Source organism: Nematostella vectensis, chromosome 9 (genome assembly GCF_932526225.1).
Source record: "Nematostella vectensis chromosome 9, jaNemVect1.1, whole genome shotgun sequence".
NCBI classification, from domain to species: domain Eukaryota; kingdom Metazoa; phylum Cnidaria; class Anthozoa; order Actiniaria; family Edwardsiidae; genus Nematostella; species Nematostella vectensis.
In genome coordinates, this window is record NC_064042.1 from 11,208,450 (window position 1) to 11,236,369 (window position 27,920).

Below are 27,920 nucleotides of genomic sequence, written 5' to 3' on the forward strand. Positions count from 1 at the left end.
GCACCGTCATGGCCAACGCCCAGGCTGGAACAAGGACAATAGATTATAAAAACACAACTGAAAGGTTTTATTAGAAATGGTTAAAAGGCTGAAGCAAGGGAAATACAAATATGGGTGAGAAGACTAATGTGAACACCACTTAGATGCCAAGGGTTTTTTAAAACAAAGTTGAAAATGATACTGATATTAGTGGTGATGATCATGATATTTCCAAGTTACAAATACGCATGTAAAACTCCCCGTGTTCAAGAATAAAGACGGTCGAAATAATGATGATACGCCTGATATAGTGACGATGATGATGATGATATGATAATGATTATTATGCCAATGGTCGCGGGGTAAGAACTCACGCATGTGCAACCTCGTGTGCAATAATAACGGCGGTCTGTAGCCCTATATCTCCTGATACTGTTTTACCGAGTCCGCTGCATATCGACCCCGCCCCGGCAAGTCCTACAAATAAACCAAAAAGATCTGTCTATTACTTCACGAAGTTATTACATGAATCGGGAGGGCTTGAAAACGTCAAATACTTCATGGGATGCGTCGTTTAACCTCTTCCCTCTCTACATTGTCTCCAAAATATCTAAACTGGTACCCTCCCCCTCCCCCTTTTCGGTAACTTTTTAGTTTCAGTTTAATCTTTGTCTATCGAGATATTTATCGACATATTTAACCAGTAAGCTGTCACTAGGGGTGGTCAGAGGGTACCAGGGGGTTTATTGCGTCCCCAGTGGTTCTTTTACGTCCCTTCGGTTCAGGTTAGTGTAGTGCAGCTTGAAGAGACGTGACCTCCGGTTTAGTGTCCTTATCCAAAGTCCTTATACATGCCCCCAGTGCCCCACTCCCTGCTACGGCCCTGTTGTAAATATTTATATCACGACTGGAAACACGGGAGAATACCTTCAACTCACTTGTGACACAAATTCGAATCAAGGCAGGAACCCGGAAAAATCCCCAGTTTGAGCCAGGATTCGAACCTGGGCCAGAGCAGTGAGAGGCCAACGCGCTAACACACTAGGCCACCCGTGCTGTATAAGCACCTGTACACAGAGGTTTATTGGGCAGTTTATCGTTGATATTGGTAATGATTAAAACCAGGAAATCACGTGATTGCACAGAGTCGTAGCAGGCCACGTAAGATTGGGGGGTGGGGGGGTGGGCACAATACAGAAACATTAAGGAAATATTGAGGGGGAGGGCAACCACACCCCTACTGGTCATTTCTTTATAATTTTTGAAAATATTGGGGGGAGGGAATGCCCCCAGTGCCCCACTCCCTGCTACGGCCCTGTTGTAAATATTTATATCACGACTTATGACTAACCATTACATCACAACTTGGGGGAATGTTTATAAAGAATATTTTCATGCTTTTCTTATGCAACTTTTAACTCTAGAATAAATCTAGCGTGCATGCGGTCATCGGATACTCACCTCCACTAATACTCCTGAAAATATAAAAAAATAAAATGTTAAAAAAATTGACCATTGAGGGCTAAACATGAAACCGATTTACCTAAACGGTTGGTAAAAAAATATAAGAAATTAAAAAAATATAGCAATCCCAGTCCCTTGCAGTTGATACGTAGGATTGTCGATTGACTTCTCTTGTCTTTTACTTACGAAATCAGCACGATTACGTCGGGATGGGCGGCGTTACTATCATCTGTGGGTAAGTTGGTTGACGCCCATTTCCCTAACGCAGACAGTCTTTCCCCGGACGTCGCTGAACTACCGTATCCAAACTACAGGAAATAATGTCATTATTACATCGCGAATTTTCCTCCTCTATACTGCCAGTGCCGTTTAATTTCATCCCCTCCCTATCCCTGACAGGACCTTACCCCTCCGATGTTAAGTGTAATCCCGACCACCACTAAGTGGATCTTGATATCTCCCGCGCTGCCTCCCAGAAAAACTTGACGCGTCTAGAAGTAAAAAGCAAAACATAAGTAACAATGATCTAAAATGCTGTAAGGCTAATAAGCGATCCCCTTTCCCCCTCCTGCGATATTACTCTGTTGCGCAAGTTGAAAGACGTAAGAGTGTTGAATTTCTTTGCCACGCGTGTTGTTTAGTGACGTTGGTGCTATTCACCATCGCAACTTTCTCGCATTCACATTGACTCACTTAACAAAATTGTCAAGGTGGCCACGGTAGCGCGCGTCTTATCAGATATCATCTTTCTCCATGCTTAATTGGCTTAGGCCTAGACCAGGGTCGCATTATCGAGCCGCTCTAGAAAAGTTCGACAGATAATGCGACGTTAGCACGCCGTTTATTGCGCACGAAATTGAATTAATGAGGAGGTCGCACCAATTTTCTGGAGCGGGTGGGCTAGTCGGATAATGCGACTTTGGTACGGCGAGGGATTAAACGGTGCTCCAAGGTCGCACCAGTCATCACGAATACATTATGCAGATTAGTTTATAATCAATGCAAATCGTTTTGGTTAAACAAAAATAAAAAGGAGCTACCCGTGCAGAGTACTATTAACTACCCCCGTTCTTCGCGCATGCGCCCAATTGACAATAACTCCCCTGAGACCCTGTATGTAGCCTGAAAGCCCGTATGTAGTCCCGCCTCGCATTTTCAGGCAATAGTGAAAATGGCGGAGTTCCGGGAATCATTACTTGAGTCGGGTACAGATGTGTACCTTTTGTTTCGGGGACACGAAATGAGAGTGCATTTCATGCGAAATGCCGTTTTGTAATTAGAAAAAAATTACAGGAGGAGTCGTCGCCTTTTCTTTATCCAATATTGCGGCATGTTATCAATTCATTCTCCTCTTCCTATTAGACCATATTGCTCTGACCAAAAAGGCTTTTCTAGTCATTTCTAGTCTTCGTGCTCTGTCCTCCATTGTAGCGTCATAAGACAAAGCAGCATGTATTTTGTGCCTAATGACTATATTGTTACACTTCATACCCATGGGAGTTAACAAACAAAAAGTTCGACGTTTATTGTAGAGCCGCTCTATGATCGAACCTTTACCGAACCAGAACGGTGCGACTCTGGCACACCGTTTAATCTAGGCCTTAGTTCACAAAACTGTCGAGTGACCACGGTAGCGCGCGTCGTATCAGATGACACGTTTCTCTCGTTCTCATTGGCTCACTTAACAAAACTGTTAAGGTGGCGACGGTAGCGTGCAAACAACAAAAGGCAGCAGAACAATGAATAAGCTCCGCCTACTCACAACAAGCCAGCATTAGCAAGTTGTTCGCCGTCTCGTTTCCATATTTGCTTGTGATGAAATTGTCTGCAATCATGTTTGTCTCCAGGTATTTCTCGCCACTCCTCTTAGACAAGGGGTTTGTTGATTGCCTCGCCACGGGTGAAACTGTGGAAAATATGAGACGAAAGATGAAAAGTTATCGATAAATATTCTGGTGACTGTACCACTGTCTATTAAATGCCCATGTGATTTGAGAGGCGTAACGGAGGTGGCCACAAATTATGTAAATGGTACTTTTAAACTGACTCAGTTGGCGGCTTATTGATTGTACCACCGTTTATTAAGCTTACGACACACTAGGCAATTCCGTAAGCTCTTACGAACGAAGCTCGATCTGTCTGGTTTGTCTTCCCCTGGTCCTTCTGAAACCAGGTCTGCCTGCTGCTGCACCGGTGAATTTGTCCGATATCTAGACGTGTGATTTGTCCGATATCTAGACGTGTGATTTGTTCGATATCTAGACGTGTGATTTGTCAATATCTAGACGTGTGATTTGTCAATATCTAGACGTGTGATTTGTCCGATATCTAGACGTGTAATTTGTCAATATCTAGACGTGTGATTTGTCAATATCTAGACGTGTGATTTGTCCGATATCTAGACGTGTGATTTGTCCGATATCTAGACGTGTGATTTGTCCGATATCTAGAAGTGTGATTTGTCCGATATCTAGACGTGTGATTCGTTCGATACTGGCGATCAAATTCGCCCAATTGCCGGCGATTGAATTTGCTCATACGAGCGTACAAAATCGCCTTGTGTGTCTGTCGTAGGCTTAATACAAATACGATGCTACGCGCGCTTTCACTGGTTAATTGGCGGATCGTGTCTCCGCACGGCAAGCTCAGAAACGTAACTCAACATTTTGCGATAAACACTTTCTCAAAACACTGTATGATACATATCATATACCTCGTCTGCTTAGGCCGTACGAGACCTTTTAGATCCTTTGCCCTTGGGATGGAAAATTTCTGTAATAAAAGGCGCTCGGTCAATAAGTGGTATATACTCAATCTGTCCTTTAAAAAGTATATCCCATATGGACGTAAAAGTAAAATTTTGTTTTGAGACAAGCCTCTGTTATTCCTTGTATAGGAGCATTACAGAGTATAAATGAAGATAATCCAGGTATCAATGCACATAATTGATTCACCTAAAACCATACACGTCTTTTCCTTCCCTATCTTTCAAATTAGCCAATTTCTAAACTCCCTTATCACCTGTCCCTTTGCTGCCCTGCTCGTACATGACGTCATCAATAGCTCGCCAGTGGATCACGTGAGGCTGAGCCCCGCCTTCTATCCCATAGTGCCTTGCGAGACGACTTGGCAGGGGTTGGATGAATAATGAGTCTTCTGATGTGCTAATCAATCCGGCCTGGTGATAAATTCTTGTTAGTTCTGTACACATCAATCAATGGCTGTCGTTTTCCTAAATGATCTAAAGGAACCTGGGGCGAGCGCGCGGGGGCCCCGTGACTTATTCTTTTAAAAGTGTTAAACTGCCACTGTCAGCTGCCATTTTTTATCCTAGCAAAGTACCAAGTGAGAAAAAGCATCCATTTCCGACAGCTGATGAGATATTTTCGATTGAATTTGTAAAAAAAATATATAGTAGCAAACTTTATTTTTGGATGATTATTTCGACATTTTGGTACATCATGTGCCGTCCAATAAAATAAAGACAATAACAAAGGTATTACTGACAAGGGCACTTAAATGTCTGGGCGTCTTTTTCAAATTTGCTGCCAGAAAAATCGCAAAATCAAAACGCGCAGTAAAATGGGCAGCGAAAGGAAAGAGCTTTGCTTTTACCAGTCCACTATCGCTTCTAAGCGCCACCATGGAGTCTGGGTGCGAGGTCACGTGACCACTGTAGTACTCAGCCTCTCTCGGTACAGTGCTGCTGGTCACGCTTCCATCCTTATGCACGGTGTGTACACGTGCTCGCTAGGATAAGAGGCCGTCACTCTTGGCGACTTTCAGGTGGAGGTGTTTCCCCATTGCTCGAAACTTAAAGTAATGAAAGTCGGGTTCTTCGGGCCCAGTACTCCTCCGTTGCCTTGATTCCTCTTGAGGACGGAGGTTGTAACCAACGAAGTTACCGTATTCATCGGAATGGAATGGATGAACGATATAGTAAGAAGGAGCTGAGAATGACAGGAAAAGGGAGATTAGCCCCAAGCTTGGGAAAGTGGACTATTTCGCACACTAAAAGTTTTTTTTCTACTTTATTTTTCGTTTACACGCAACTTCACGAGTTGAATGAAAACAGCTCTATGTCTATTTTTAGGAAATAGGTTGAAATTATTGTTTTCATTATGTAATCGATACCTTTTACCGACATATTACTACTGTTATGCATAGTTAAAAGCAAAGTATTCTTTTTTCAAATAAAAGTGATCAATGCCTCAGAAACTCGAACTTGTCGCGTAAGCGAGAAATGACATTCGGCTGAACGTCAAATGAGTGATCATCACAAGCAAGTAACACACCGTAGTATGTTAGAACATATATAGCATAGATTGTCCTGTTGCATAACCCATGTGGGATTTGCGCGCATGCGTTGTTTGCACCTACAGGCCCGAATGCCCGGTATAAAAGCTGATTCCTAGTTAGTTAAGTGTTATTGGACCAAAACAAAAAAAACATTAACACAACAACAACAACAGTGTAGAGCCTGTCCCAAAACACCTACAGAAACGAAAAATATTGAGTAGAAAGATGCATGCGTGCATGCGTTGCTACCAAACTTTTATTTTAAAAAAAGCAACACAACAACAACAGTGTAGAGCCTGTCACAAAACACCTACAGAAACGAAATGTTTCCACAGGTATTTCAAGAGGAATTTTTATAAAAGTTATATGCCTCAGACAGTCAGTTTTCTCACACAGGAGCGTGTAATGACATACGGCAGAACGTCAAATCACTAGTCATCATAAGCAAGTCATATGCCAAACTAGTTTGTTGAGATATATCTAGCCTTGATTGCACCGTTACATGAGCCATGTGGGGCTAGGTTTGCACGCATGCGTGGTACTTACTTTGTGGCAGTTTGTCTAAAAGAGTACAACAGTAAAAAAATCTATTTATTCAGACGCTTTACAGGGCAAACAAACTTAAGATTAAAGAGTTTTTGTCAGCCGCCATTAAATGTCCTCCTAAAAAAATACCTTATGCGAGAAAACATCAGAAAACATCTATTTCCATTAGCCGATTTTGAGAAACAATTGCGATATTTTCGCAATTAGTGAGTGAAGCTCCTCCAGAAACAAAAAAAAATATCCTTTATATGTTTCCACAGGTGTTTGTTAGGAAAAGGTTTTAGAGTGTCTGTCAGCCGCCATTTTTTTCGGTGTGTATAAGTGGTACTATAAAGCATTCTTTAGGCTACAATACAATACAATTCCATTACTTTCTATGCTATCTAAAATACCTAATGCGAGAAAACATCTGAAAACATATATTTCCATGCTGCAATTGCGATTTTTTCGATGGACTAGCTTTAGTGAGTGAAGTACAAAACTTTGTTTTTAGGTTCCTCCACATAATTCCTCTTTCAATATTGAATGGAAACAATAACAAAGGTGTGGCAGACTAGAACTTTTTAGCCGTTTAGTACACGTTTCCGCATGGAGGATCACATGTAAAATCTTAAAAAAAAAGTAAAAGTGACGATTAGGCACCTCCGATACTATATTTTGTCACATAAGCGATAGATGACATTCGGCTGAACGTCAAATGAGTGATCATCACAAGCAAGTAACACACCGTAGTATGTTAGAACATATATAGCATAGATTGTCCTGTTGCATAACCCATGTGGGATTTGCGCGCATGCGTTGTTTGCACCTACAGGCCCGAATGCCCGGTATAAAAGCTGACTCCTAGTTAGTTAAGTGTTATTGGACCAAAACAAAAAAACATTAACACAACAATAATAGTGGAGAGCCTGTCCCAAAACACCTACAGAAACGAAAAATATTGAGTAGAAAGATGCAGGTGTGCATGCGTTGCTACTAAACTTTTATTTTAAAAAAAGCAACACAGCAACAACAGTGTAGAGCCTGTCCCAAAACACCTACAGAAACGAGATGTTTCCACAGGTATTTAAAGAGGAATTTTTTATAAAAGTTACATGTCTCAAAAAGTCAGTTTTGTCACACAGGAGCGTGAAATGACATACGGCAGAACGTCAAATCAATAGTCATCATAAGCAAGTCATATGCCAAACTAGTTTGTTGAGATATATCTAGCCTTGATTGCACCGTTACATGAGTCATGTGGGGCTAGGTTTGCACGCATGCGTGGTACTTACTCTGTGACAGTTTGTCTAAAAGAGTGAAACAGTAGAAGAATCTATTTATTCAGACGCTTTACAGGGCAAACAAACTTAGGATTAAAGAATTTTTGTCAGCCGCCATTAAATGTCTTCCTAAAAAAATACCTTATGCGAGAAAGCATCTGGAAACATCTATTTCCATTAGCCGATTTTGAGAAACAATTGCGATATTTTCGCAATTAGTGAGTGAAGCTCCTCCAGAAACAAAAAAAAATATCCTTTATATGTTTCCACAGGTGTTTGTTAGGAAAAGGTTTTAGAGTGTCTGTCAGCCGCCATTTTTTTCGGTGTGTATAAGTGGTACTATAAAGCATTCTTTAGGCTACAATTTAATACAATTCCATTACTTTCTATGCTATCTAAAATACCTAATGCGAGAAAACATCTGAAAACATATATTTCCATGCTGCAATTGCGATTTTTTTGATGGACTAGCTTTAGTGAGTGAAGTACAAAACTTTGTTTTTAGGTTCCTCCACATAATTCCTCTTTCAATATTGAATGGAAACAATAACAAAGGTGTGGCAGACTAGAACTCTTTAGCCGTTTAGTACACGTTTCCGCATGGAGGATCACATGTAAAATCTTAAAAAAAAAAGTAAAATGACGATTAGGCACCTCCGATACTATATTTTGTCACATAAGCGAGAGATGACATTAGACTGAACGTCAAATGAGTGATCATCACAAGCAAGTAACACACCGTAGTATGTTAGAACATATATAGCATAGATTGTCCTGTTAGCATAACCCAATGTGGGATTTGCGCGCATGCGTTGTTTGCACCTACAGGCCCGAATGCCCGGTATAAAAGCTGACTCCTAGTTAGTTAAGTGTTATTGGACCAAAACAAAAAATCATTAACACAACAACAATAGTGTAGAGCCTGTCCCAAAACATCTACAAAAACGAAAAATATTGAGTAGAAAGATGCATGCGTGCAGGCGTTGCTACCAAAATTTTATTAAAAATAAACAGCAACACAACAACAACAGTGTAGAGCTTGTCCCAAAACACCTACAGAAACAAAAAATATTGAGTAGAAAGATGCAGGCGTGCATGCGTTGCTACTAAACTTTTATTTAAAAAAAAAGCAACACAACAACAACAGTGTAGAGCCTGTCCCAAAACACCTACAGAAACGAAATGTTTCCACAGGTATATAAAGAATTAATTTTTATAAAAGTTATATGCCTCAGACAGTCAGTTTTGTCACACAGGAGCGTGAAATGACATACGGCAGAACGTCAAATCAATAGTCATCATAAGCAAGTCATATGCCAAACTAGTTTGTTGAGATATCTCTAGCCTTGATTGCACCGTTACATGAGCCATGTGGGGCTAGGTTTGCACGCATGCGTGGTACTTACTTTGTGACAGTTTGTCTAAAAGAGTACAACAGTAGAAAAATCTATTTATTCAGACGCTTTACAGGGCAAACAAACTTAGGATTAAAGAGTTTTTGTCAGCCGCCATTAAATGTCCTCCTAAAAAATACCTTATGCGAGAAAACATCTGAAAACATCTATTTCCATTAGCCGATTTTGAGAAACAATTGCGATATTTTCGCAATTAGTGAGTGAAGCTCCTCCAGAAACAAAAAAAATATCCTTTATATGTTTCCACAGGTGTTTGTTAGGAAAAGGTTTTAGAGTGTCTGTCAGCCGCCATTTTTTTTCGGTGTGTATAAGTGGTACTATAAAGCATTCTTTAGGCTACAATACAATACAATTCCATTACTTTCTATGCTATCTAAAATACCTAATGCGAGAAAACATCTGAAAACATATATTTCCATGCTGCAATTGCGATTTTTTCGATGGACTAGCTTTAGTGAGTGAAGTACAAAACTTTGTTTTTAGGTTCCTCCACATAATTCCTCTTTCAATATTGAATGGAAACAATAACAAAGGTGTGGCAGGCTAGAACTCTTTAGCCGTTTAGTACACGTTTCCGCATGGAGGATCACATGTAAAATCTTAAAAAAAAAGTAAAAGTGACGATTAGGCACCTCCGATACTATATTTTGTCACATAAGCGATAGATGACATTAGAATGAACTTCAAATGAATGATTATCACAAGCAAGTAACACACCGTAGTATGTTAGAACATATATAGCATAGATTGTCCTGTTGCATAACCCATGTGGGATTTGCGCGCATGCGTTGTTTGCACCTACAGGCCCGAATGCCCGGTATAAAAGCTGACTCCTAGTTAGTTAAGTGTTATTGGACCAAAACAAAAAAACATTAACACAACAACAACAGTGTAGAGCCTGTCCCAAAACACCTACAGAAACGAAAAATATAGAGTAGAAAGATGCAGGCGTGCGTGCGTTGCTACCAAAATTTTATTAAAAATAAACAGCAACACAACAACAACAGTGTAGAGCCTGTCACAAAACACCTACAGAAACGAAATGTTTCCACAGGTATTTAAAGAGGTAATTTTTATAAAAGTTATATGCCTCCGACAGTCGGTTTTGTCACACAGGAGCGTGAAATGACATACGGCAGAACGTCAAATCAATAGTCATCATAAGCAAGTCATATGCCAAACTAGTTTGTTGACATATCTCTAGCCTTGATTGCACCGTTACCTGAGCCATGTGGGGCTAGGTTTGCACGCATGCGTGGTACTTACTTTGTGACAGTTTGTCTAAAAGAGTACAACAGTAGAAAAATCTATTTATTCAGACGCTTTACAGGGCAAACAAACTTAGGATTAAAGAGTTTTTGTCAGCCGCCATTAAATGTCCTACTAAAAAATACCTTATGCGAGAAAACACCTGAAAACATATATTTCCATTAGCCGATTTTGAGAAACAATTGCGATATTTTCGCAATTAGTGAGTGAAGCTCCTCCAGAAACAAAAAAAAATATCCTTTTTATGTTTCCACAGGTGTTTGTTAGGAAAAGGTTTTAGAGTGTCTGTCAGCCGCCATTTTTTTCGGTGTGTATAAGTGGTACTATAAAGCATTCTTTAGGCTACAATACAATACAATTCCATTATTTTCTATGCTATCTAAAATACCTAATGCGAGAAAACATCTGAAAACATATATTCCCATGCTGCAATTGCGATTTTTTCGATGGACTAGCTTTAGTGAGTGAAGTACAAAACTTTGTTTTTAGGTTCCTCCACATAATTCCTCTTTCAATATTGAATGGAAACAATAACAAAGGTGTGGCAGACTAGAACTCTTTAGCCGTTTAGTACACGTTTCCGCATGGAGGATCACATGTAAAATCTTAAAAAAATAGTAAAAGTGACGATTAGGCACCTCCAATACTATATTTTGTCACATAAGCGAGAAATGACATTAGACTGAACTTCAAATTAATGATCATCACAAGCAAGTAACACACCGTAGTATGTTAGAACATATATAGCATAGATTGTCCTGTTGCATAACCCATGTGGGATTTGCGCGCATGCGTTGTTTGCACCTACAGGCCCGAATGCCCGGTATAAAAGCTGACTCCTAGTTAGTTAAGTGTTACTGGACCAAAACAAAAAAACATTAACACAACAATAATAGTGGAGAGCCTGTCCCAAAACACCTACAGAAACGAAAGATATTGAGTAGAAAGATGCAGGTGTGCATGCGTTGCTACTAAACTTTTATTTTAAAAAAAGCAACACAGCAACAACAGTGTAGAGCCTGTCCCAAAACACCTACAGAAACGAAATGTTTCCACAGGTATTTAAAGAGGAATTTTTTATAAAAGTTACATGTCTCAAAAAGTCAGTTTTGTCACACAGGAGCGTGAAATGACATACGGCAGAACGTCAAATCAATAGTCATCATAAGCAAGTCATATGCCAAACTAGTTTGTTGAGATATATCTAGCCTTGATTGCACCGTTACATGAGTCATGTGGGGCTAGGGTTGCACGCATGCGTGGTACTTACTCTGTGACAGTTTGTCTAAAAGAGTGAAACAGTAGAAGAATCTATTTATTCAGGCGCTTTACAGGGCAAACAAACTTAGGATTAAAGAGTTTTTGTCAGCCGCCATTAAATGTCTTCCTAAAAAAATACCTTATGCGAGAAAGCATCTGGAAACATCTATTTCCATTAGCCGATTTTGAGAAACAATTGCGATATTTTCGCAATTAGTGAGTGAAGCTCCTCCAGAAACAAAAAAAAATATCCTTTATATGTTTCCACAGGTGTTTGTTAGGAAAAGGTTTTAGAGTGTCTGTCAGCCGCCATTTTTTTCGGTGTGTATAAGTGGTACTATAAAGCATTCTTTAGGCTACAATTTAATACAATTCCATTACTTTCTATGCTATCTAAAATACCTAATGCGAGAAAACATCTGAAAACATATATTCCCATGCTGCAATTGCGATTTTTTTGATGGACTAGCTTTAGTGAGTGAAGTACAAAACTTTGTTTTTAGGTTCCTCCACATAATTCCTCTTTCAATATTGAATGGAAACAATAACAAAGGTGTGGCAGACTAGAACTCTTTAGCCGTTTAGTACACGTTTCCGCATGGAGGATCACATGTAAAATCTTAAAAAAAAAGTAAAATGACGATTAGGCACCTCCGATACTATATTTTGTCACATAAGCGAGAGATGACATTAGACTGAACGTCAAATGAGTGATCATCACAAGCAAGTAACACACCGTAGTATGTTAGAACATATATAGCATAGATTGTCCTGTTAGCATAACCCAATGTGGGATTTGCGCGCATGCGTTGTTTGCACCTACAGGCCCGAATGCCCGGTATAAAAGCTGACTCCTAGTTAGTTAAGTGTTATTGGACCAAAACAAAAAATCATTAACACAACAACAATAGTGTAGAGCCTGTCCCAAAACATCTACAAAAACGAAAAATATTGAGTAGAAAGATGCATGCGTGCAGGCGTTGCTACCAAAATTTTATTAAAAATAAACAGCAACACAACAACAACAGTGTAGAGCTTGTCCCAAAACACCTACAGAAACAAAAAATATTGAGTAGAAAGATGCAGGCGTGCATGCGTTGCTACTAAACTTTTATTTAAAAAAAAAAGCAACACAACAACAACAGTGTAGAGCCTGTCCCAAAACACCTACAGAAACGAAATGTTTCCACAGGTATATAAAGAATTAATTTTTATAAAAGTTATATGCCTCAGACAGTCAGTTTTGTCACACAGGAGCGTGAAATGACATACGGCAGAACGTCAAATCAATAGTCATCATAAGCAAGTCATATGCCAAACTAGTTTGTTGAGATATCTCTAGCCTTGATTGCACCGTTACCTGAGCCATGTGGGGCTAGGTTTGCACGCATGCGTGGTACTTACTTTGTGACAGTTTGTCTAAAAGAGTACAACAGTAGAAAAATCTATTTATTCAGACGATTTACAGGGCAAACAAACTTAGGATTAAAGAGTTTTTGTCAGCCGCCATTAAATGTCCTCCTAAAAAATACCTTATGCGAGAAAACATCTGAAAACATATATTTCCATTAGCCGATTTTGAGAAACAATTGCGATATTTTCGCAATTAGGGAGTGAAGCTCCTCCAGAAATAAAAAAAATACCCTTTATATGTTTCCACAGGTGTTTGTTAGGAAAAGGTTTTAGAGTGTCTGTCAGCCGCCATTTTTTTCGGTGTGTATAACTGGTACTATAAAGCATTCTTTAGGCTACAATACAATACAATTCCATTATTTTCTATGCTATCTAAAATACCTAATGCGAGAAAACATCTGAAAACATATATTTCCATGCTGCAATTGCGATTTTTTCGATGGACTAGCTTTAGTGAGTGAAGTACAAAACTTTGTTTTTAGGTTCCTCCACATAATTTCTCTTTCAATATTGAATGGAAACAATAACAAGGGTGTGGCAGACTAGAACTCTTTAGCCGTTTAGTACACGTTTCCGCATGGAGGATCACATGTAAAATCTTTAACAAAAAGTAAAAGTGACGATTAGGCACCACCGATACTATATTTTGTCACATAAGCGAGAGATGACATTAGACTGAACGTCAAATGAATGATCATCACAAGCAAGTAACACACCGTAGTATGTTAGAACATATATAGCATAGATTGTCCTGTTGCATAACCCATGTGGGATTTGCGCGCATGCGTTGTTTGCACCTACAAGCCCGAATGCCCGGTATAAAAGCTGACTCCTAGTTAGTTAAGTGTTACTGGACCAAAACAAAAAAACATTAACACAACAACAATAGTGTAGAGCCTGTCCCAGAACATCTACAGAAACGAAAAATATTGAGTAGAAAGATGCAGGCGTGCATGCGTTGCTACCAAACTTTTATTAAAAAAAAAAGAAATACAACAACAACAGTGTAGAGCCTGTCCCAAAACACCTACAGAAACGAAAAATATAGAGTAGAAAGTTGCAGGCGTGCGTGCGTTGCTACCAAAATTTTATTTAAAAAAAAGCAACACAACAACAACAGTGTAGAGCCTGTCCCAAAACACCTACAGAAACGAAATGTTTCCACAGGTATTTAAAGAGGTAATTTTTATAAAAGTTACATGCCTCAGACAGTCGGTTTTGTCACACAGGAGCGTGAAATGACATACGGCAGAACGTCAAATCAATAGTCATCATAAGCAAGTCATATGCCAAACTAGTTTGTTGAGATATATCTAGCCTTGATAGCACCGTTACCTGAGCCATGTGGGGCTAGGTTTGCACGCATGCGTGGTACTTACTTTGTGACAGTTTGTCTAAAAGAGTACAACAGTAGAAAAATCTATTTATTCAGACGCTTTACAGGGCAAACAAACTTAAGATTAAAGAGTTTTTGTCAGCCGCCATTAAATGTCCTTCTAAAAAATACCTTATGCGAGAAAACATCTGAAAACATATATTTCCATTAGCCGATTTTGAGAAACAATTGCGATATTTTCGCAATTAGTGAGTGAAGCTCCTCCAGAAACAAAAAAAAAAATATCCTTTATATGTTTCCACAGGTGTTTGTTAGGAAAAGGTTTTAGAGTGTCTGTCAGCCGCCATTTTTTTCGGTGTGTATAAGTGGTACTATAAAGCATTCTTTAGGCTACAATACAATACAATTCCATTACTTTCTATGCTATCTAAAATACCTAATGCGAGAAAACATCTGAAAACATATATTTCCATGCTGCAATTGCGATTTTTTCGATGGACTAGCTTTAGTGAGTGAAGTACAAAACTTTGTTTTTAGGTTCCTCCACATAATTCCTCTTTCAATATTGAATGGAAACAATATCAAAGGTGTGGCAGGCTAGAACTCTTTAGCCGTTTAGTACACGTTTCCGCATGGAGGATCACATGTAAAATCTTAAAAAAAAAAGTATAAGTGACGATTAGGCACCTCCGATACTATATTTTGTCACATAAGGGAGAGATGACATTAGACTGAACGTCAAATGAGTGCTCATCACAAGCAAGTAACACACCGTAGCATGTTAGAACTTATATAGCATAGATTGTCCTGTTGCATAACCCATGTGGGATTTGCGCGCATGCGTTGTTTCACCTACAGGCCCGAATGCCCGGTATAAAAGCTGACTCCTAGTTAGTTAAGTGTTATTGGACCAAAACAAAAAATCATTAATACAACAACAATAGTGTAGAGCCTGTCCCAAACCATCTACAAAAACGAAAAATATTGAGTAGAAAGATGCAGGCGTGCGTGCGTTGCTACCAAACTTTTATTAAAAAAAAGCAACACAACAACAACAACAGTGTAGAGCCTGTCACAAAACACCTACAGAAACGAAATGTTTCCACAGGTATTTTAAGAGGTAATTTTTATAAAAGTTACATGCCTCAGACAGTCGGTTTTGTCACACAGGAGCGTGAAATGACATACGGCAGAACGTCAATTAATAGTCATCATAAGCAAGTCATATGCCAAACTAGTTTGTTGAGATATCTCTAGCCTTGATTGCACCGTTACATGAGCCATGTGGGGCTAGGTTTGCACGCATGCGTGGTACTTACTTTGTGACAGTTTGTCTAAAAGAGTACAACAGTAGAAGAATCTATTTATTCAGACGCTTTACAGGGCAAACAAACTTAGGATTAAAGAGTTTTTGTCAGCCGCCATTAAATGTCCTCCTAAAAAAATACCTTATGCGAGAAAGCATCTGAAAACATCTATTTCCATTAGCCGATTTTGAGAAACAATTGCGATATTTTCGCAATTAGTGAGTGAAGCTCCTCCAGAAACAAAAAAAAAATATCCTTTATATGTTTCCACAGGTGTTTGTTAGGAAAAGGTTTTAGAGTGTCTGTCAGCCGCCATTTTTTTCGGTGTGTATAAGTGGTACTATAAAGCATTCTTTAGGCTACAATACAATACAATTCCATTACTTTCTATGCTATCTAAAATACCTAATGCGAGAAAACATCTGAAAACATATATTTCCATGCTGCAATTGCGATTTTTTCGATGGACTAGCTTTAGTGAGTGAAGTACAAAACTTTGTTTTTAGGTTCCTCCACATAATTCCTCTTTCAATATTGAATGGAAACAATAACAAAGGTGTGGCAGACTAGAACTCTTTAGCCGTTTAGTACACGTTTCCGCATGGAGGATCACATGTAAAAATCTTAAAAAAAAAGTAAAAGTGACGATTAGGCACCTCCGATACTATATTTTGTCACATAAGCGAGAGATGACATTAGACTGAACGTCAAATGAATGACCATCACAAGCAAGTAACACACCGTAGTATGTTAGAACATATATAGCATAGATTGTCCTGTTGCATAACCCATGTGGGATTTACGCGCATGCGTTGTTTGCACCTACAGGCCCGAATGCCCGGTATAAAAGCTGACTCCTAGTTAGTTAAGTGTTATTGGACCAAAACAAAAAACATTAACACAACAACAACAGTGTAGAGCCTGTCCCAAAACACCTACAGAAACGAAAAATATAGAGTAGAAAGATGCAGGCGTGCGTGCGTGCGTTGCTACCAAAATTTTATTTAAAAAAAAGCAACACAACAACAACAGTGTAGAGCCTGTCCCAAAACACCTACAGAAACGAAATGTTTCCACAGGTATTTAAAGAGGTAATTTTTATAAAAGTTTTATGCCTCCGACAGTCGGTTTTGTCACACAGGAGCGTGAAATGACATACGGCAGAACGTCAAATCAATAGTCATCATAAGCAAGTCATATGCCAAACTAGTTTGTTGACATATCTCTAGCCTTGATTGCACCGTTACCTGAGCCATGTGGGGCTAGGTTTGCACGCATGCGTGGTACTTACTTTGTGACAGTTTGTCTAAAAGAGTACAACAGTAGAAAAATCTATTTATTCAGACGCTTTACAGGGCAAACAAACTTAGGATTAAAGAGTTTTTGTCAGCCGCCATTAAATGTCCTACTAAAAAATACCTTATGCGAGAAAACACCTGAAAACATATATTTCCATTAGCCGATTTTGAGAAACAATTGCGATATTTTCGCAATTAGTGAGTGAAGCTCCTCCAGAAACAAAAAAAAATATCCTTTTTATGTTTCCACAGGTGTTTGTTAGGAAAAGGTTTTAGAGTGTCTGTCAGCCGCCATTTTTTTCGGTGTGTATAAGTGGTACTATAAAGCATTCTTTAGGCTACAATACAATACAATTCCATTATTTTCTATGCTATCTAAAATACCTAATGCGAGAAAACATCTGAAAACATATATTCCCATGCTGCAATTGCGATTTTTTCGATGGACTAGCTTTAGTGAGTGAAGTACAAAACTTTGTTTTTAGGTTCCTCCACATAATTCCTCTTTCAATATTGAATGGAAACAATAACAAAGGTGTGGCAGACTAGAACTCTTTAGCCGTTTAGTACACGTTTCCGCATGGAGGATCACATGTAAAATCTTAAAAAAATAGTAAAAGTGACGATTAGGCACCTCCAATACTATATTTTGTCACATAAGCGAGAAATGACATTAGACTGAACTTCAAATTAATGATCATCACAAGCAAGTAACACACCGTAGTATGTTAGAACATATATAGCATAGATTGTCCTGTTGCATAACCCATGTGGGATTTGCGCGCATGCGTTGTTTGCACCTACAGGCCCGAATGCCCGGTATAAAAGCTGACTCCTAGTTAGTTAAGTGTTACTGGACCAAAACAAAAAAACATTAACACAACAATAATAGTGGAGAGCCTGTCCCAAAACACCTACAGAAACGAAAGATATTGAGTAGAAAGATGCAGGTGTGCATGCGTTGCTACTAAACTTTTATTTTAAAAAAAGCAACACAGCAACAACAGTGTAGAGCCTGTCCCAAAACACCTACAGAAACGAAATGTTTCCACAGGTATTTAAAGAGGAATTTTTTATAAAAGTTACATGTCTCAAAAAGTCAGTTTTGTCACACAGGAGCGTGAAATGACATACGGCAGAACGTCAAATCAATAGTCATCATAAGCAAGTCATATGCCAAACTAGTTTGTTGAGATATATCTAGCCTTGATTGCACCGTTACATGAGTCATGTGGGGCTAGGGTTGCACGCATGCGTGGTACTTACTCTGTGACAGTTTGTCTAAAAGAGTGAAACAGTAGAAGAATCTATTTATTCAGGCGCTTTACAGGGCAAACAAACTTAGGATTAAAGAGTTTTTGTCAGCCGCCATTAAATGTCTTCCTAAAAAAATACCTTATGCGAGAAAGCATCTGGAAACATCTATTTCCATTAGCCGATTTTGAGAAACAATTGCGATATTTTCGCAATTAGTGAGTGAAGCTCCTCCAGAAACAAAAAAAAATATCCTTTATATGTTTCCACAGGTGTTTGTTAGGAAAAGGTTTTAGAGTGTCTGTCAGCCGCCATTTTTTTCGGTGTGTATAAGTGGTACTATAAAGCATTCTTTAGGCTACAATTTAATACAATTCCATTACTTTCTATGCTATCTAAAATACCTAATGCGAGAAAACATCTGAAAACATATATTCCCATGCTGCAATTGCGATTTTTTTGATGGACTAGCTTTAGTGAGTGAAGTACAAAACTTTGTTTTTAGGTTCCTCCACATAATTCCTCTTTCAATATTGAATGGAAACAATAACAAAGGTGTGGCAGACTAGAACTCTTTAGCCGTTTAGTACACGTTTCCGCATGGAGGATCACATGTAAAATCTTAAAAAAAAAGTAAAATGACGATTAGGCACCTCCGATACTATATTTTGTCACATAAGCGAGAGATGACATTAGACTGAACGTCAAATGAGTGATCATCACAAGCAAGTAACACACCGTAGTATGTTAGAACATATATAGCATAGATTGTCCTGTTAGCATAACCCAATGTGGGATTTGCGCGCATGCGTTGTTTGCACCTACAGGCCCGAATGCCCGGTATAAAAGCTGACTCCTAGTTAGTTAAGTGTTATTGGACCAAAACAAAAAATCATTAACACAACAACAATAGTGTAGAGCCTGTCCCAAAACATCTACAAAAACGAAAAATATTGAGTAGAAAGATGCATGCGTGCAGGCGTTGCTACCAAAATTTTATTAAAAATAAACAGCAACACAACAACAACAGTGTAGAGCTTGTCCCAAAACACCTACAGAAACAAAAAATATTGAGTAGAAAGATGCAGGCGTGCATGCGTTGCTACTAAACTTTTATTTAAAAAAAAAAGCAACACAACAACAACAGTGTAGAGCCTGTCCCAAAACACCTACAGAAACGAAATGTTTCCACAGGTATATAAAGAATTAATTTTTATAAAAGTTATATGCCTCAGACAGTCAGTTTTGTCACACAGGAGCGTGAAATGACATACGGCAGAACGTCAAATCAATAGTCATCATAAGCAAGTCATATGCCAAACTAGTTTGTTGAGATATCTCTAGCCTTGATTGCACCGTTACCTGAGCCATGTGGGGCTAGGTTTGCACGCATGCGTGGTACTTACTTTGTGACAGTTTGTCTAAAAGAGTACAACAGTAGAAAAATCTATTTATTCAGACGATTTACAGGGCAAACAAACTTAGGATTAAAGAGTTTTTGTCAGCCGCCATTAAATGTCCTCCTAAAAAATACCTTATGCGAGAAAACATCTGAAAACATATATTTCCATTAGCCGATTTTGAGAAACAATTGCGATATTTTCGCAATTAGGGAGTGAAGCTCCTCCAGAAATAAAAAAAATACCCTTTATATGTTTCCACAGGTGTTTGTTAGGAAAAGGTTTTAGAGTGTCTGTCAGCCGCCATTTTTTTCGGTGTGTATAACTGGTACTATAAAGCATTCTTTAGGCTACAATACAATACAATTCCATTATTTTCTATGCTATCTAAAATACCTAATGCGAGAAAACATCTGAAAACATATATTTCCATGCTGCAATTGCGATTTTTTCGATGGACTAGCTTTAGTGAGTGAAGTACAAAACTTTGTTTTTAGGTTCCTCCACATAATTTCTCTTTCAATATTGAATGGAAACAATAACAAGGGTGTGGCAGACTAGAACTCTTTAGCCGTTTAGTACACGTTTCCGTATGGAGGATCACATGTAAAATCTTTAACAAAAAGTAAAAGTGACGATTAGGCACCACCGATACTATATTTTGTCACATAAGCGAGAGATGACATTAGACTGAACGTCAAATGAATGATCATCACAAGCAAGTAACACACCGTAGTATGTTAGAACATATATAGCATAGATTGTCCTGTTGCATAACCCATGTGGGATTTGCGCGCATGCGTTGTTTGCACCTACAAGCCCGAATGCCCGGTATAAAAGCTGACTCCTAGTTAGTTAAGTGTTACTGGACCAAAACAAAAAAACATTAACACAACAACAATAGTGTAGAGCCTGTCCCAGAACATCTACAGAAACGAAAAATATTGAGTAGAAAGATGCAGGCGTGCATGCGTTGCTACCAAACTTTTATTAAAAAAAAAAGAAATACAACAACAACAGTGTAGAGCCTGTCCCAAAACACCTACAGAAACGAAAAATATAGAGTAGAAAGTTGCAGGCGTGCGTGCGTTGCTACCAAAATTTTATTTAAAAAAAAGCAACACAACAACAACAGTGTAGAGCCTGTCCCAAAACACCTACAGAAACGAAATGTTTCCACAGGTATTTAAAGAGGTAATTTTTATAAAAGTTACATGCCTCAGACAGTCGGTTTTGTCACACAGGAGCGTGAAATGACATACGGCAGAACGTCAAATCAATAGTCATCATAAGCAAGTCATATGCCAAACTAGTTTGTTGAGATATATCTAGCCTTGATAGCACCGTTACCTGAGCCATGTGGGGCTAGGTTTGCACGCATGCGTGGTACTTACTTTGTGACAGTTTGTCTAAAAGAGTACAACAGTAGAAAAATCTATTTATTCAGACGCTTTACAGGGCAAACAAACTTAAGATTAAAGAGTTTTTGTCAGCCGCCATTAAATGTCCTTCTAAAAAATACCTTATGCGAGAAAACATCTGAAAACATATATTTCCATTAGCCGATTTTGAGAAACAATTGCGATATTTTCGCAATTAGTGAGTGAAGCTCCTCCAGAAACAAAAAAAAAAATATCCTTTATATGTTTCCACAGGTGTTTGTTAGGAAAAGGTTTTAGAGTGTCTGTCAGCCGCCATTTTTTTCGGTGTGTATAAGTGGTACTATAAAGCATTCTTTAGGCTACAATACAATACAATTCCATTACTTTCTATGCTATCTAAAATACCTAATGCGAGAAAACATCTGAAAACATATATTTCCATGCTGCAATTGCGATTTTTTCGATGGACTAGCTTTAGTGAGTGAAGTACAAAACTTTGTTTTTAGGTTCCTCCACATAATTCCTCTTTCAATATTGAATGGAAACAATATCAAAGGTGTGGCAGGCTAGAACTCTTTAGCCGTTTAGTACACGTTTCCGCATGGAGGATCACATGTAAAATCTTAAAAAAAAAAGTATAAGTGACGATTAGGCACCTCCGATACTATATTTTGTCACATAAGCGAGAGATGACATTAGACTGAACGTCAAATGAATGACCATCACAAGCAAGTAACACACCGTAGTATGTTAGAACATATATAGCATAGATTGTCCTGTTGCATAACCCATGTGGGATTTACGCGCATGCGTTGTTTGCACCTACAGGCCCGAATGCCCGGTATAAAAGCTGACTCCTAGTTAGTTAAGTGTTATTGGACCAAAACAAAAAACATTAACACAACAACAACAGTGTAGAGCCTGTCCCAAAACACCTACAGAAACGAAAAATATAGAGTAGAAAGATGCAGGCGTGCGTGCGTGCGTTGCTACCAAAATTTTATTTAAAAAAAAGCAACACAACAACAACAGTGTAGAGCCTGTCCCAAAACACCTACAGAAACGAAATGTTTCCACAGGTATTTAAAGAGGTAATTTTTATAAAAGTTACATGCCTCAGACAGTCGGTTTTGTCACACAGGAGCGTGAAATGACATACGGCAGAACGTCAAATCAATAGTCATCATAAGCAAGTCATATGCCAAACTAGTTTGTTGAGATATCTCTAGCCTTGATTGCACCGTTACCTGAGCCATGTGGGGCTAGGTTTGCACGCATGCGTGGTACTTACTTTGTGACAGTTTGTCTAAAAGAGTACAACAGTAGAAAAATCTATTTATTCAGACGCTTTACAGGGCAAACAAACTTAGGATTAAAGAGTTTTTGTCAGCCGCCATTAAATGTCCTCCTAAAAAATACCTTATGCGAGAAAACATCTGAAAACATATATTTCCATTAGCCGATTTTGAGAAACAATTGCGATATTTTCGCAATTAGTGAGTGAAGCTCCTCCAGAAACAAAAAAAAATATCCTTTATATGTTTCCACAGGTGTTTGTTAGGAAAAGGTTTTAGAGTGTCTGTCAGCCGCCATTTTTTTCGGTGTGTATAAGTGGTACTATAAAGCATTCTTTAAGCTACAATACAATACAATTCCATTACTTTCTATGCTATCTAAAATACCTAATGCGAGAAAACATCTGAAAACATATATTTCCATGCTGCAATTGCGATTTTTTCGATGGACTAGCTTTAGTGAGTGAAGTACAAAACTTTGTTTTTAGGTTCCTCCACATAATTCCTCTTTCAATGTTGAATGGAAACAATAACAAAGGTGTGGCAGACTAGAACTCTTTAGCCGTTTAGTACACGTTTCCGCATGGAGGATCACATGTAAAATCTTTAACAAAAAGTAAAAGTGACGATTAGGCACCTCCGATACTATATTTTGTCACATAAGCGAGAGATGACTTTCGGCTGAACGTCAAATGAGTGATCATCACAAGCGAGTAAAACATCATAGATTGTTAGAATATATAAAGAATAGATTGTACCGTTGCACAACCCATGTAGGGAGAGATCTGCGTGCATGTGTTATTATCAAAATAAAAAAAATTAAAACAGTGAAGCCCCTCTTCAAAAACCTACAGGAACGAAAAAATATCCTTTATTTGTTATCACAGAAATTAAATGGAAAAAAAACATTTTTACTGCGAGCACGTTCGCTAGGGTATTACAGTACACCTGCTTTTGATCAAGCTAAACAAAGATAAAAGTAATAATGTCTCAGACCCATCTCCTTGTCACGCAGGAGCGAGAAATGACATCCGGCTGAACGTCAAATCATTTATCCATCATAGGCAAGTTACATGGTACAGCAGGTTGTTAAAATATTTATGGACTTGAATGTATCGCTATATAGGAAATGTGGGACAGGGTTTGTGCGCATGCGTTGTAATTCCATTTCGACAGTTTGTCTCATCTTTTACAAGATAATAAACTTAGGATTAAAGAGTCTGTCAGTCGCCATTTTTGTCATCCTAGTAAAATATCTAATGCGAGAAAACATCCATTTCTATCAACTGATTTTGAGAAGCAATTGCGATATTTTCGATTGACTTTAGTGGGTGAGACATCACATTTTGTTGCTCCTCATATCATTCCTCTTCCAATATTGACTGGGAAACAATAACAAAGTGTGGTCAACTTTAACTATTTAAATAAACGTATAGTAGTTCCCGTTCTTAAAACATAAAAGTAACGATTAGGTGCCTCAGAGACTCTGTTTTGTCGCATAAGCGAGAGATGACATTCGGCTAAACAGGGGGATTTGGCACTGGGGGCACGTGCCCCCCCCCCCCCCCCCCAATATTTTCAAAAATAAAAGGATATGACCAGTTGGGCGTGGCTTTGCCCCCCTCCAAATCTTTTCTTAATGTTTCTGATTGTGCCCCCAATCATCCGTGGCCTGCTACGGCCCTGACGTCAATTGGTGATGGTCACAAGCAAATAATAAATTGTAAGAATATATAAAGCATAGATTGTACCGTTACATAACCCATGTAGGATAGATTTGCGCGCATGCGTTGTTATAAGATTTTTGCAAAGCATAGTGAAGCGCCGTCTTAAAATAACCTACAGGAAAGAAAAATATATTTTACACCACAGATGTTAAGAGGGAAAAAGATTCCTACTGTTCGCTGGAGAGTTTACCACACTAATTCTGTTTTTATTGAATCTAAAAAATAAATAAAGATAATAACGCCTCAGACTACCTGGATTGTCACGCAGGAGCGAGCAATGACATTCGGCAGAACGTCAAATCACTAGTCATCATAAGCAAGTTATATGACAGAACAAATTTGCAAAATATTTATAGCCCTGATTGTATCGTTACTTAAGCCATGTGGGCTAGATTTGCGCGCATGCGTTTGATAAATTATTTTCTTTTTTATCCTGTCATACAACGCAAACATATGCAAACTAAACAGTGATACCTCGTTAAGAAAAAAAACCCTTGAGTACAAAAACAAACATGCACCTATATGCCTAACACTGTTGGATTGGAAAGATCTGATACCTAGTTCTAACTTGCTTGCTGTGAAGTACAGTTAATAGCGAAACAAAGCGCGCCTTCAAAACAGGTAAAAGTAAATGCCTCAGAATATGACTATATAGCTATCTTGCAAGAACGAGAAATTATATTCGGCAGGACGTCGAATGACTGATCATCACCAGCAAGTTAAAACTAAGCAGATGGTTAAAATACGTATTTCCCTGATTGAACCGTTACATAGGCCATGGTTGCTAGGTTTGCGCGAATGCGTTGAGATAACATTGTCTAGAAAAGTACACCGATTTTATCACAGTACACTTGTTATTATTGAAGCTTAAAAAAGATAAAAATTAAATGCCTCAGATCATCGGTAATGTCAAGCAGGAGCGAGATCTGACCTTCGGCTGAACGTCAATTGATTGATCATCACAAGCAAGTAGCACATTGTAGTTTGTAAGAATATATAGAGCATAGATTGTACCATAGCACAACCCATGTGAGTACAGATGCGTATACAGTTGGGTCTTAGGGTGCGCGCGCATCCCCTCTTGGCGGCCAAAAAGTTAGTCATTTCTTATGAATCTTCAAATACTATGTTTCTTTCCATGTGATACCTGCACACACCCCTCAGCCAATCCTGGTACGTGCCTGTGGGGATGTTTATGCGCGCATGCGTTGTTTGCACCTACAGAACCAAAAACCCGGTACCCAATGAGTGCGGTTCCATAAATTTCTTACTGTTTTCGAAAGAGCCAAGCTGTCATACCTTCAGCATGCGATTCGACGCCAAAGAATCTCTTTAGTTCTGCTAAAGTCATGCGATGATGTAACTGAACGGCCTGTGGAATATAGACGTAATTTCAATAAGTAATGTTTTGCTTTGCGCCACTTGTGGACATAAGAGATTTTCACAATATGATTTAGGTTTGTTAATCTTTTCATTAACCTTAATTCATTATTTTGTTTTGTCTCAAATTTGGGTGGGTTTTTCTATCCTTTCCTTTCGCAATTTTACGTATACGTAGTTGTCGCTGTATTTTGGACTACAGTCAGCTCTATGACGGACACCTCGTTATTACGAACAGATACAATCCCTGATGAGAACCGAAATACAAGGAGATGACTGAGAGATTGCTTATACAACCCCTAGCTATAACGAACACAAAATTACACGATCCCAGCTGTCCGTAATAGCGAGAATGACTATACATCCCAGATGAAGATGAAATTCCTACATGAGCACAAATATATCTGCATATAATCTTTTCTCGGAATTCCGATAGCTGGGACCCTACTAACTCTGATCATCTGCCAGCTCAAAGCGTGACTTGTGTTACTTTCAAGTACTTATATTCCCTCGAAAATACGTGTTATTGCTTGAAGGTCTCTATTAATCAGTAAGGGTGATATATACTTGTTCAGTTGCCTGAAGTCTTATCTCTTGAAGGTCTCTATTAATCAGTAAGGGTGATAAATACTTGTTCAGTTGCCTGAAGTCTTATCTCTTAAAGGTCTATATTAATCAGTAAGGGTGATATATACTTGTTCAGTTGCCTGAAGTCTTATCTCTTGAAGGTCTCTATTAATCAGTAAGAATGATATATACTTGTTCAGTTGCCTGAAGTCTTATCTCTTGAAGGTCTCTATTAATCAGTAAGAATGATATATACTTGTTCAGTTGCCTGAAGTCTTATCTCTTGAAGGTCTCTATTAATCAGTAAGAATGATATATACTTGTTCAGTTGCCTGAAGTCTTATCTCTTGAAGGTCTCTATTAATCAGTAGGGTGATATGTACCTCTAGTAGCCTGCAATCTAATCGCTTGAGGATCTCGGGATTTTCATACTGGGCGTTAGTAGCCCGTATAGCGGTCTCCATCACCCCAGTCAGATTGTGCATGTACAGTGTACTTGCTGGCTTTGCAAGGTCTGGTCTGCAACATAAAACATTTAAGAAACGATCAAAAAGAGGTCCGAGTTTCGGGACTTGACAGTACAATTTGTCAGGTAAAAAGATAATTTAAAAAATATATATATTTTTTTATTACTATACCTTGCTTCGTGCCTCAGTGTGCAGGCATAAAGTGCCTGAAAATGTTCAAATCGCAAGACACAAGAATTAGAAACCAGTAAAAATAAGGCATTGGGATGCATGCGTTGTGGACCGCAGACGTATTTGCCTCTAGCTTTTTACAAGCCTGAAATATTTTTAACACAAAATTACTACATACCTGTGATTATCAATAGAAGAATTGACTTTGGTACCAATCATGGTACCAAATATCCTTGTGTGCCTTCTTCTTCTGTTAAAATAGTATATATATGATATGACAAAAAAAACATTATTCGTGTGTGAGAAAAAAAAAAGCGAAACCGTGGTGGAGCGATCCTGATTTTTCATTAGCTTGTAGAGGTTCATAAAACTACCATGACAAGTTTCATTTCTTATAAAGAAAATATGCCTTTGGTTCTTTCAGTTAAAAGGAAAAAAAGTGATTTTTTTTTGCTGTGTCGAGTGCCTAGCATGAAAAATATGAAATCACTTGAAAGGGAGTGGGAAAACTCTAAAGTTCAAATGGAACCATTTTTTTTTCATCTAGTTTAAATTTAGATTCAACGTACAAATAAACCTGGACCAAAAGTTAGAGTTTAAGTCTTCCGAGCTAACATAATGAAATTTATTTTCAAATCAAAAGTAAATAAATTCGAGTTAAAGTAGAATAAGCAGGCTTTTATTGTCCTACTTTAGAGAGTTTTTACACTCGACATTCGCATTCATTCATAAAACTGAGAAATGCCCATGTTGAGACAGAAAAAAAAATTTAAAATGGCAGCTTTTCATGAAGAAAAACAAGGCAATCTCATTGTAAGACGGACAAAAGGTCTGTTTTTACAGTAGCTTAAAGAAGAGCGTGGCCCAGATTACCTTAACTACAAAATGTGAATACAAGACTGACGATACCTTTTTATAAGTCTATAAGATGTAATGTGATAGAAAGAGGCGTTAATCTGGCAAGTTTGGGCTCAATTTTCCTAAAAGTCAATTAGAAATGTTTGTAAGGCAATTAGAAAAGGCTAAAACGTTTCGTCGTACGCAAAAACACCTTCAGAAAAGACTACTAATGTCTCTTAATGTAGAGAAAAAGACAAAGAATCCCTTATCTTCTTTGAACGAGAGTGTGTAAGCAGCTTTCCCAAAAAACAATTATAGAATGGAAAAAAAGTAATTGTAGGATTGCCCCTTGTCCAGGCCAGAACATTGAGTGAGAACAAGAACGAAGGACTATAATATTTGTATTGTGTACCTTAACGCCAAAGTGGGAAAATGACACATACTTTATGGTCTTGAATCAATTTCACTGATAAAAACCCGTCTTGTTGGTACGTTCGTGCCCCAGGAAGTCAACGGGAGCAAGAAAATGGTTGCAAGTGATGTGTTACACAATTCCTCTCTCAAGTTGGGGTACATAAGATTGGCCTTG

General features: G+C 38.4%; 1 long non-coding RNA gene across 2 annotated transcripts; it reads right to left on the bottom strand.

Annotated features, from left to right (window-relative positions):
* Positions 1-6: 6 nt before the first annotated feature.
* Positions 7-27,920, bottom strand: LOC125572181. Of its 2 annotated transcripts, none has more exons than XR_007313658.1 (13): positions 27,775-27,920; positions 26,670-26,741; positions 26,492-26,526; positions 26,237-26,372; positions 25,206-25,278; positions 5,059-5,393; positions 4,465-4,621; positions 3,206-3,349; positions 1,851-1,934; positions 1,630-1,751; positions 1,441-1,454; positions 354-456; positions 7-24 (listed from the first exon to the last, which is right to left on the bottom strand). It is a non-coding gene; the product is annotated as an uncharacterized LOC125572181 (long non-coding RNA). The 2 variants fall into 2 exon arrangements; XR_007313659.1 differs by having other exon boundaries at positions 27,744-27,920.